This window comes from Diprion similis, chromosome 4, assembly GCF_021155765.1.
Source record: "Diprion similis isolate iyDipSimi1 chromosome 4, iyDipSimi1.1, whole genome shotgun sequence".
NCBI lineage: Eukaryota > Metazoa > Arthropoda > Insecta > Hymenoptera > Diprionidae > Diprion > Diprion similis.
This window is the reverse complement of record NC_060108.1, coordinates 18,748,426-18,759,636: the sequence shown is the minus strand read 5'-3', so window position 1 is coordinate 18,759,636 and position 11,211 is coordinate 18,748,426.

Genomic DNA, 11,211 nt, shown 5'->3' with positions numbered 1-11,211 from the left:
AGCAACGGATCAAAAGTTACAGCCAAAAAACGAAAGACGTATTTTCCCAATTTCTCTGCTGCTGGTCTTTGCGTCGTGAATTCTCTGCTGTTGGTCCTACGCTATTTTTGCTGTGTTTTTTGGGTTCCTGGCGGTCCAATTAGACTAGAACGACCCATACAATTTAATTCCAAGCCGAGAAATTTTCGGCTCAAAAAATGACGAAAAAGTAGGGCTAACCCCTTTGGATTTTTAGCGAAAATTTCGACGATTCTGAAAAGTGCTGCAATAAAGTTTTTCAGGCACTATTCCGACGTAATTTTGCGAGAGAAATCGATTGAGCGCAGTCCGAATGCGCTGCGAGCAACGGATCAAAAGTTACAGCCGAAAAACGAAAGACGTATTCTCCCAATTTATCTGCTGCTGGTCTTTGCGTCGTGAATTCTCTGCTGTTGGTCCTACGCTATTTTTGCTGTGTTTTCTGGGTTCCTGGGGGTCCAATTAGTCAAGAACGACCCATACAAATCGATTCCAAGCCGAGAAATTTTGGGCTCAAAAAATGACGAAAAAGTAAGGCTAACCCCTTTGGATTTTTTGCGAAAATTTCGACGATTCTGAAAAGTGCTGCAATATAGTTTTTCAGGCACTATTCCGACGTAATTTTGCGAGAGAAATCGATTGAGCGCAGTCCGAATGCGCTGCGAGCAACGGATCAAAAGTTACAGCCAAAAAACGAAAGACGTATTTTCCCAATTTATCTGCTGCTGGTCTTTGCGTCGTGAATTCTCCGCTGTTGGTCCTACGCTATTTTTGCTGTGTTTTTTGGGTTCCTGGGGGTCCAATTAGTCAAGAACGACCCATACAAATCGATTCCAAGCCGAGAAATTTTCAGCTCAAAAAATGACGAAAAAGTAAGGCTAACCCCTTTGGATTTTTAGCGAAAATTTCGACGATTCTGAAAAGTGCTGCAATAAAGTTTTTCAGGCACTATTCCGACGTAATTTTGCGAGAGAAATCGATTGAGCGCAGTCCGAATGCGCTGCGAGCAACGGATCAAAAGTTACAGCCAAAAAACGGAAGACGTATTTTCCCAATTTTTCTGCTGCTGGTCTTTGCGTCGTGAATTCTCTGCTGTTGGTCCTACGCTATTTTTGCTGTGTTTTTTGGGTTCCTGGGGGTCCAATTAGTCAAGAACGACCCATACAAATCGATTCCAAGCCGAGAAATTTTCGGCTCAAAAAATGACGAAAAAGTAAGGCTAACCCCTTTGGATTTTTTGCGAAAATTTCGACGATTCTGAAAAGTGCTGCAATAAAGTTTTTCAGGCACTATTCCGACGTAATTTTGCGAGAGAAATCGATTGAGCGCAGTCCGAATGCGCTGCAAGCAACGTATCAAAAGTTACAGCCAAAAAACGAAAGACGTATTTTCCCAATTTATCTGCTGCTGGTCTTTGCGTCGTGAATTCTCCGCTGTTGGTCCTACGCTATTTTTGCTGTGTTTTTTGGGTTCCTGGGGGTCCAATTAGTCAAGAACGACCCATACAAATCGATTCCAAGCCGAGAAATTTTCAGCTCAAAAAATGACGAAAAAGTAAGGCTAACCCCTTTGGATTTTTAGCGAAAATTTCGACGATTCTGAAAAGTGCTGCAATAAAGTTTTTCAGGCACTATTCCGACGTAATTTTGCGAGAGAAATCGATTGAGCGCAGTCCGAATGCGCTGCGAGCAACGGATCAAAAGTTACAGCCGAAAAACGAAAGACGTATTCTCCCAATTTATCTGCTGCTGGTCTTTGCGTCGTGAATTCTCTGCTGTTGGTCCTACGCTATTTTTGCTGTGTTTTCTGGGTTCCTGGGGGTCCAATTAGTCAAGAACGACCCATACAAATCGATTCCAAGCCGAGAAATTTTGGGCTCAAAAAATGACGAAAAAGTAAGTAAATCCCTTTGGATTTTTTGCGAAAATTTCGACGATTCTGAAAAGTGCTGCAATATAGTTTTTCAGGCACTATTCCGACGTAATTTTGCGAGAGAAATCAATTGAGCGCAGTCCGAATGCGCTGCGAGCAACGGATCAAAAGTTACAGCCAAAAAACGGAAGACGTATTTTCCCAATTTTTCTGCTGCTGGTCTTTGCGTCGTGAATTCTCTGCTGTTGGTCCTACGCTATTTTTGCTGTGTTTTTTGGGTTCCTGGGGGTCCAATTAGTCAAGAACGACCCATACAAATCGATTCCAAGCCGAGAAATTTTCGGCTCAAAAAATGACGAAAAAGTAAGGCTAACCCCTTTGGATTTTTTGCGAAAATTTCGACGATTCTGAAAAGTGCTGCAATAAAGTTTTTCAGGCACTATTCCGACGTAATTTTGCGAGAGAAATCGATTGAGCGCAGTCCGAATGCGCTGCGAGCAACGGATCAAAAGTTACAGCCAAAAAACGAAAGACGTATTTTCCCAATTTATCTGCTGCTGGTCTTTGCGTCGTGAATTCTCCGCTGTTGGTCCTACGCTATTTTTGCTGTGTTTTTTGGGTTCCTGGGGGTCCAATTAGTCAAGAACGACCCATACAAATCGATTCCAAGCCGAGAAATTTTCAGCTCAAAAAATGACGAAAAAGTAAGGCTAACCCCTTTGGATTTTTAGCGAAAATTTCGACGATTCTGAAAAGTGCTGCAATAAAGTTTTTCAGGCACTATTCCGACGTAATTTTGCGAGAGAAATCGATTGAGCGCAGTCCGAATGCGCTGCGAGCAACGTATCAAAAGTTACAGCCAAAAAACGAAAGACGTATTTTCCCAATTTTTCTGCTGCTGGTCTTTGCGTCGTAATTTCGCTGCTGTTGGTCCTACGCTATTTTTGCTGTGTTTTTTGGGTTCCTGGAGGTCCAATTAGTCAAGAACGACCCATACAAATCGATTCCAAGCCAAGAAATTTTCGGCTCAAAAAATGACGAAAAAGTAAGGCTAACCCCTTTGGATTTTTTGCGAAAATTTCGACGATTCTGAAAAGTGCTGCAATATAGTTTTTCAGGCACTATTCCGACGTAATTTTGCGAGAGAAATCGATTGAGCGCAGTCCGAATGCGCTGCGAGCAACGGATCAAAAGTTACAGCCAAAAAACGGAAGACGTATTTTCCCAATTTTTCTGCGGCTGGTCTTTGCGTCGTGAATTCTCTGCTGTTGGTCCTACGCTATTTTTGCTGTGTTTTTTGGGTTCCTGGGGGTCCAATTAGTCAAGAACGACCCATACAAATCGATTCCAAGCCGAGAAATTTTCGGCTCAAAAAATGACGAAAAAGTAAGGCTAACCCCTTTGGATTTTTTGCGAAAATTTCGACGATTCTGAAAAGTGCTGCAATAAAGTTTTTCAGGCACTATTCCGACGTAATTTTGCGAGAGAAATCGATTGAGCGCAGTCCGAATGCGCTGCGAGCAACGGATCAAAAGTTACAGCCAAAAAACGAAAGACGTATTTTCCCAATGTATCTGCTGCTGGTCTTTGCGTCGTGAATTCTCCGCTGTTGGTCCTACGCTATTTTTGCTGTGTTTTTTGGGTTCCTGGGGGTCCAATTAGTCAAGAACGACCCATACAAATCGATTCCAAGCCGAGAAATTTTCAGCTCAAAAAATGACGAAAAAGTAAGGCTAACCCCTTTGGATTTTTAGCGAAAATTTCGACGATTCTGAAAAGTGCTGCAATAAAGTTTTTCAGGCACTATTCCGACGTAATTTTGCGAGAGAAATCGATTAAGCGCAGTCCGAATGCGCTGCGAGCAACGGATCAAAAGTTACAGCCAAAAAACGAAAGACGTATTTTCCCAATTTTTCTGCTGCTGGTCTTTGCGTCGTAATTTCGCTGCTGTTGGTCCTACGCTATTTTTGCTGTGTTTTTTGGGTTCCTGGAGGTCCAATTAGTCAAGAACGACCCATACAAATCGATTCCAAGCCAAGAAATTTTCGGCTCAAAAAATGACGAAAAAGTAAGGCTAACCCCTTTGGATTTTTTGCGAAAATTTCGACGATTCTGAAAAGTGCTGCAATATAGTTTTTCAGGCACTATTCCGACGTAATTTTGCGAGAGAAATCGATTGAGCGCAGTCCGAATGCGCTGCGAGCAACGGATCAAAAGGTACAGCCAAAAAACGAAAGACGTATTTTTCCAATTTATCTGCTGCTGGTCTTTGCCTCGTGAATTCTCTGCTGTTGGTCCTACGCTATTTTTGCTGTGTTTTTTGGGTTCCTGGGGGTTCAATTAGTCAAGAACGACCCATACAAATCGATTCCAAGCCGACAAATTTTCGGCTCAAAAAATGACGAAAAAGTAAGGCTAACCCCTTTGGATTTTTTGCGAAAATTTCGACGATTCTGAAAAGTGCTGCAATAAAGTTTTTCAGGCACTATTCCGACGTAATTTAGCGAGAGAAATCGATTGAGCGCAGTCCGAATGCGCTGCGAGCAACGGATCAAAAGTTACAGCCAAAAAACGAAAGACGTATTTTCCCAATTTATCTGCTGCTGGTCTTTGCGTCGTGAATTCTCCGCTGTTGGTCCTACGCTATTTTTGCTGTGTTTTTTGGGTTCCTGGGGGTCCAATTAGTCAAGAACAACCCATACAAATCGATTCCAAGCCGAGAACTTTTCGGCTCAAAAAATGACGAAAAAGTAAGGCTAACCCCTTTGGATTTTTTGCGAAAATTTCGACGATTCTGAAAAGTGCTGCAATACAGTTTTTCAGGCACTATTCCGACGTAATTTTGCGAGAGAAATCGATTGAGCGCAGTCCGAATGCGCTGCGAGCAACGTATCAAAAGTTACAGCCAAAAAACGAAAGACGTATTTTCCCAATTTTTCTGCTGCTGGTCTTTGCGTCGTGAATTCTCTGCTGTTGGTCCTACGCTATTTTTGCTGTGTTTTTTCGGTTCCTGGCGGTTCAATTAGTCGATAACGACCCATACAAATCGATTCCAAGCCGAGAAATTTTCGGCTCAAAAAATGACGAAAAAGTAAGGCTAACCCCTTTGGATTTTTTGCGAAAATTTCGACGATTCTGAAAAGTGCTGCAATAAAGTTTTTCAGGCACTATTCCGACGTAATTTTGCGAGAGAAATCGATTGAGCGCAGTCCGAATGCGCTGCGAGCAACGTATCAAAAGTTACAGCCAAAAAACGAAAGACGTATTTTCCCAATTTTTCTGCTGCTGGTCTTTGCGTCGTGAATTCTCTGCTGTTGGTCCTACGCTATTTTTGCTGTGTTTTTTGGGTTCCTGGCGGTCCAATTAGTCAAGAACGACCCATACAAATCGATTCCAAGCCGAGAAATTTTCGGCTCAAAAAATGACGAAAAAGTAAGGCTAACCCCTTTGGATTTTTTGCGAAAATTTCGACGATTCTGAAAAGTGCTGCAATAAAGTTTTTCAGGCACTATTCCGACGTAATTTTGCGAGAGAAATCGATTGAGCGCAGTCCGAATGCGCTGCGAGCAACGTATCAAAAGTTACAGCCAAAAAACGAAAGACGTATTTTCCCAATTTTTCTGCTGCTGGTCTTTGCGTCGTGAATTCTCTGCTGTTGGTCCTACGCTATTTTTGCTGTGTTTTTTGGGTTCCTGGCGGTCCAATTGGTCAAGAACGAGCCATACAAATCGATTCCAAGCCGAGAAATTTTCGGCTCAAAAAATGACGAAAAAGTAAGGCTAACCCCTTTGGATTTTTTGCGAAAATTTCGACGATTCTGAAAAGTGCTGCAATAAAGTTTTTCAGGCACTATTCCGACGTAATTTTGCGAGAGAAATCGATTGAGCGCAGTCCGAATGCGCTGCGAGCAACGTATCAAAAGTTACAGCCAAAAAACGAAAGACGTATTTTCCCAATTTTTCTGCTGCTGGTCTTTGCGTCGTGAATTCTCTGCTGTTGGTCCTACGCTATTTTTGCTGTGTTTTTTGGGTTCCTGGCGGTCCAATTAGTCAAGAACGACCCATACAAATCGATTCCAAGCCGAGAAATTTTCGGCTCAAAAAATGACGAAAAAGTAAGGCTAACCCCTTTGGATTTTTTGCGAAAATTTCGACGATTCTGAAAAGTGCTGCAATAAAGTTTTTCAGGCACTATTCCGACGTAATTTAGCGAGAGAAATCGATTGAGCGCAGTCCGAATGCGCTGCGAGCAACGGATCAAAAGTTACAGCCAAAAAACGAAAGACGTATTTTCCCAATTTATCTGCTGCTGGTCTTTGCGTCGTGAATTCTCCGCTGTTGGTCCTACGCTATTTTTGCTGTGTTTTTTGGGTTCCTGGGGGTCCAATTAGTCAAGAACAACCCATACAAATCGATTCCAAGCCGAGAACTTTTCGGCTCAAAAAATGACGAAAAAGTAAGGCTAACCCCTTTGGATTTTTTGCGAAAATTTCGACGATTCTGAAAAGTGCTGCAATACAGTTTTTCAGGCACTATTCCGACGTAATTTTGCGAGAGAAATCGATTGAGCGCAGTCCGAATGCGCTGCGAGCAACGTATCAAAAGTTACAGCCAAAAAACGAAAGACGTATTTTCCCAATTTTTCTGCTGCTGGTCTTTGCGTCGTGAATTCTCTGCTGTTGGTCCTACGCTATTTTTGCTGTGTTTTTTCGGTTCCTGGCGGTTCAATTAGTCGATAACGACCCATACAAATCGATTCCAAGCCGAGAAATTTTCGGCTCAAAAAATGACGAAAAAGTAAGGCTAACCCCTTTGGATTTTTTGCGAAAATTTCGACGATTCTGAAAAGTGCTGCAATAAAGTTTTTCAGGCACTATTCCGACGTAATTTTGCGAGAGAAATCGATTGAGCGCAGTCCGAATGCGCTGCGAGCAACGTATCAAAAGTTACAGCCAAAAAACGAAAGACGTATTTTCCCAATTTTTCTGCTGCTGGTCTTTGCGTCGTGAATTCTCTGCTGTTGGTCCTACGCTATTTTTGCTGTGTTTTTTGGGTTCCTGGCGGTCCAATTAGTCAAGAACGACCCATACAAATCGATTCCAAGCCGAGAAATTTTCGGCTCAAAAAATGACGAAAAAGTAAGGCTAACCCCTTTGGATTTTTTGCGAAAATTTCGACGATTCTGAAAAGTGCTGCAATACAGTTTTTCAGGCACTATTCCGACGTAATTTTGCGAGAGAAATCGATTGAGCGCAGTCCGAATGCGCTGCGAGCAACGTATCAAAAGTTACAGCCAAAAAACGAAAGACGTATTTTCCCAATTTTTCTGCTGCTGGTCTTTGCGTCGTGAATTCTCTGCTGTTGGTCCTACGCTATTTTTGCTGTGTTTTTTGGGTTCCTGGCGGTCCAATTAGTCAAGAACGAGCCATACAAATCGATTCCAAGCCGAGAAATTTTCGGCTCAAAAAATGACGAAAAACTAAGGCTAACCCCTTTGGATTTTTTGCGAAAATTTCGACGATTCTGAAAAGTGCTGCAACAAAGTTTTTCAGGCACTATTCCGACGTAATTTTGGCAGAGAAATCGATTGAGCGCAGTCCGAATGCGCTGCGAGCAACGTATCAAAAGTTACAGCCAAAAAACGAAAGACGTATTTTCCCAATTTTTCTGCTGCTGGTCTTTGCGTCGTGAATTCTCTGCTGTTGGTCCTACGCTATTTTTGCTGTGTTTTTTGGGTTCCTGGCGGTCCAATTAGTCAAGAACGACCCATACAAATCGATTCCAAGCCGAGAAATTTTCGGCTCAAAAAATGACGAAAAAGTAAGGCTAACCCCGTTGGATTTTTAGCGAAAATTTCGACGATTCTGAAAAGTGCTGCAATAAAGTTTTTCAGGCACTATTCCGACGTAATTTTGCGAGAGAAATCGATTGAGCGCAGTCCGAATGCGCTGCGAGCAACGGATCAAAAGTTACAGCCAAAAAACGAAAGACGTATTTTCCCAATTTTTCTGCTGCTGGTCTTTGCGTCGTAATTTCGCTGCTGTTGGTCCTACGCTATTTTTGCTGTGTTTTTTGGGTTCCTGGAGGTCCAATTAGTCAAGAACGACCCATACAAATCGATTCCAAGCCAAGCACTTTTCCGCTCAAAAAATGACGAAAAAGTAAGGCTAACCCCTTTGGATTTTTTGCGAAAATTTCGACGATTCTGAAAAGTGCTGCAATAAAGTTTTTCAGGCACTATTCCGACGTAATTTTGCGAGAGAAATCGATTGAGCGCAGTCCGAATGCGCTGCGAGCAACGGATCAAAAGTTACAGCCAAAAAACGAAAGACGTATTTTCCCAATTTATCTGCTGCTGGTCTTTGCGTCGTGAATTCTCCGCTGTTGGTCCTACGCTATTTTTGCTGTGTTTTTTGGGTTCCTGGGGGTCCAATTAGTCAAGAACGACCCATACAAATCGATTCCAAGCCGAGAAATTTTCAGCTCAAAAAATGACGAAAAAGTAAGGCTAACCCCTTTGGATTTTTTGCGAAAATTTCGACGATTCTGAAAAGTGCTGCAATAAAGTTTTTCAGGCACTATTCCGACGTAATTTTGCGAGAGAAATCGATTGAGCGCAGTCCGAATGCGCTGCGAGCAACGTATCAAAAGTTACAGCCAAAAAACGAAAGACGTATTTTCCCAATTTTTCTGCTGCTGGTCTTTGCGTCGTGAATTCTCTGCTGTTGGTCCTACGCTATTTTTGCTGTGTTTTTTGGGTTCCTGGCGGTCCAATTAGTCAAGAACGACCCATACAAATCGATTCCAAGCCGAGAAATTTTCGGCTCAAAAAATGACGAAAAAGTAAGGCTAACCCCTTTGGATTTTTTGCGAAAATTTCGACGATTCTGAAAAGTGCTGCAATAAAGTTTTTCAGGCACTATTCCGACGTAATTTTGCGAGAGAAATCGATTGAGCGCAGTCCGAATGCGCTGCGAGCAACGTATCAAAAGTTACAGCCAAAAAACGAAAGACGTATTTTCCCAATTTTTCTGCTGCTGGTCTTTGCGTCGTGAATTCTCTGCTGTTGGTCCTACGCTATTTTTGCTGTGTTTTTTGGGTTCCTGGCGGTCCAATTAGTCAAGAACGAGCCATACAAATCGATTCCAAGCCGAGAAATTTTCGGCTCAAAAAATGACGAAAAAGTAAGGCTAACCCCTTTGGATTTTTTGCGAAAATTTCGACGATTCTGAAAAGTGCTGCAATAAAGTTTTTCAGGCACTATTCCGACGTAATTTTGCGAGAGAAATCGATTGAGCGCAGTCCGAATGCGCTGCGAGCAACGTATCAAAAGTTACAGCCAAAAAACGAAAGACGTATTTTCCCAATTTTTCTGCTGCTGGTCTTTGCGTCGTGAATTCTCTGCTGTTGGTCCTACGCTATTTTTGCTGTGTTTTTTGGGTTCCTGGCGGTCCAATTAGTCAAGAACGACCCATACAAATCGATTCCAAGCCGAGAAATTTTCGGCTCAAAAAATGACGAAAAAGTAAGGCTAACCCCTTTGGATTTTTTGCGAAAGTTTCGACGATTCTGAAAAGTGCTGCAATAAAGTTTTTCAGGCACTATTCCGACGTAATTTAGCGAGAGAAATCGATTGAGCGCAGTCCGAATGCGCTGCGAGCAACGGATCAAAAGTTACAGCCAAAAAACGAAAGACGTATTTTCCCAATTTATCTGCTGCTGGTCTTTGCGTCGTGAATTCTCCGCTGTTGGTCCTACGCTATTTTTGCTGTGTTTTTTGGGTTCCTGGGGGTCCAATTAGTCAAGAACAACCCATACAAATCGATTCCAAGCCGAGAACTTTTCGGCTCAAAAAATGACGAAAAAGTAAGGCTAACCCCTTTGGATTTTTTGCGAAAATTTCGACGATTCTGAAAAGTGCTGCAATACAGTTTTTCAGGCACTATTCCGACGTAATTTTGCGAGAGAAATCGATTGAGCGCAGTCCGAATGCGCTGCGAGCAACGTATCAAAAGTTACAGCCAAAAAACGAAAGACGTATTTTCCCAATTTTTCTGCTGCTGGTCTTTGCGTCGTGAATTCTCTGCTGTTGGTCCTACGCTATTTTTGCTGTGTTTTTTCGGTTCCTGGCGGTTCAATTAGTCGATAACGACCCATACAAATCGATTCCAAGCCGAGAAATTTTCGGCTCAAAAAATGACGAAAAAGTAAGGCTAACCCCTTTGGATTTTTTGCGAAAATTTCGACGATTCTGAAAAGTGCTGCAATAAAGTTTTTCAGGCACTATTCCGACGTAATTTTGCGAGAGAAATCGATTGAGCGCAGTCCGAATGCGCTGCGAGCAACGTATCAAAAGTTACAGCCAAAAAACGAAAGACGTATTTTCCCAATTTTTCTGCTGCTGGTCTTTGCGTCGTGAATTCTCTGCTGTTGGTCCTACGCTATTTTTGCTGTGTTTTTTGGGTTCCTGGCGGTCCAATTAGTCAAGAACGACCCATACAAATCGATTCCAAGCCGAGAAATTTTCGGCTCAAAAAATGACGAAAAAGTAAGGCTAACCCCTTTGGATTTTTTGCGAAAATTTCGACGATTCTGAAAAGTGCTGCAATAAAGTTTTTCAGGCACTATTCCGACGTAATTTTGCGAGAGAAATCGATTGAGCGCAGTCCGAATGCGCTGCGAGCAACGTATCAAAAGTTACAGCCAAAAAACGAAAGACGTATTTTCCCAATTTTTCTGCTGCTGGTCTTTGCGTCGTGAATTCTCTGCTGTTGGTCCTACGCTATTTTTGCTGTGTTTTTTGGGTTCCTGGCGGTCCAATTAGTCAAGAACGAGCCATACAAATCGATTCCAAGCCGAGAAATTTTCGGCTCAAAAAATGACGAAAAAGTAAGGCTAACCCCTTTGGATTTTTTGCGAAAATTTCGACGATTCTGAAAAGTGCTGCAACAAAGTTTTTCAGGCACTATTCCGACGTAATTTTGGGAGAGAAATCGATTGAGCGCAGTCCGAATGCGCTGCGAGCAACGTATCAAAAGTTACAGCCAAAAAACGAAAGACGTATTTTCCCAATTTTTCTGCTGCTGGTCTTTGCGTCGTGAATTATCTGCTGTTGGTCCTACGCTATTTTTGCTGTGTTTTTTGGGTTCCTGGCGGTCCAATTAGTCAAGAACGACCCATACAAATCGATTCCAAGCCGAGAAATTTTCGGCTCAAAAAATGACGAAAAAGTAAGGCTAACCCCGTTGGATTTTTAGCGAAAATTTCGACGATTCTGAAAAGTGCTGCAATAAAGTTTTTCAGGCACTATTCCGACGTAATT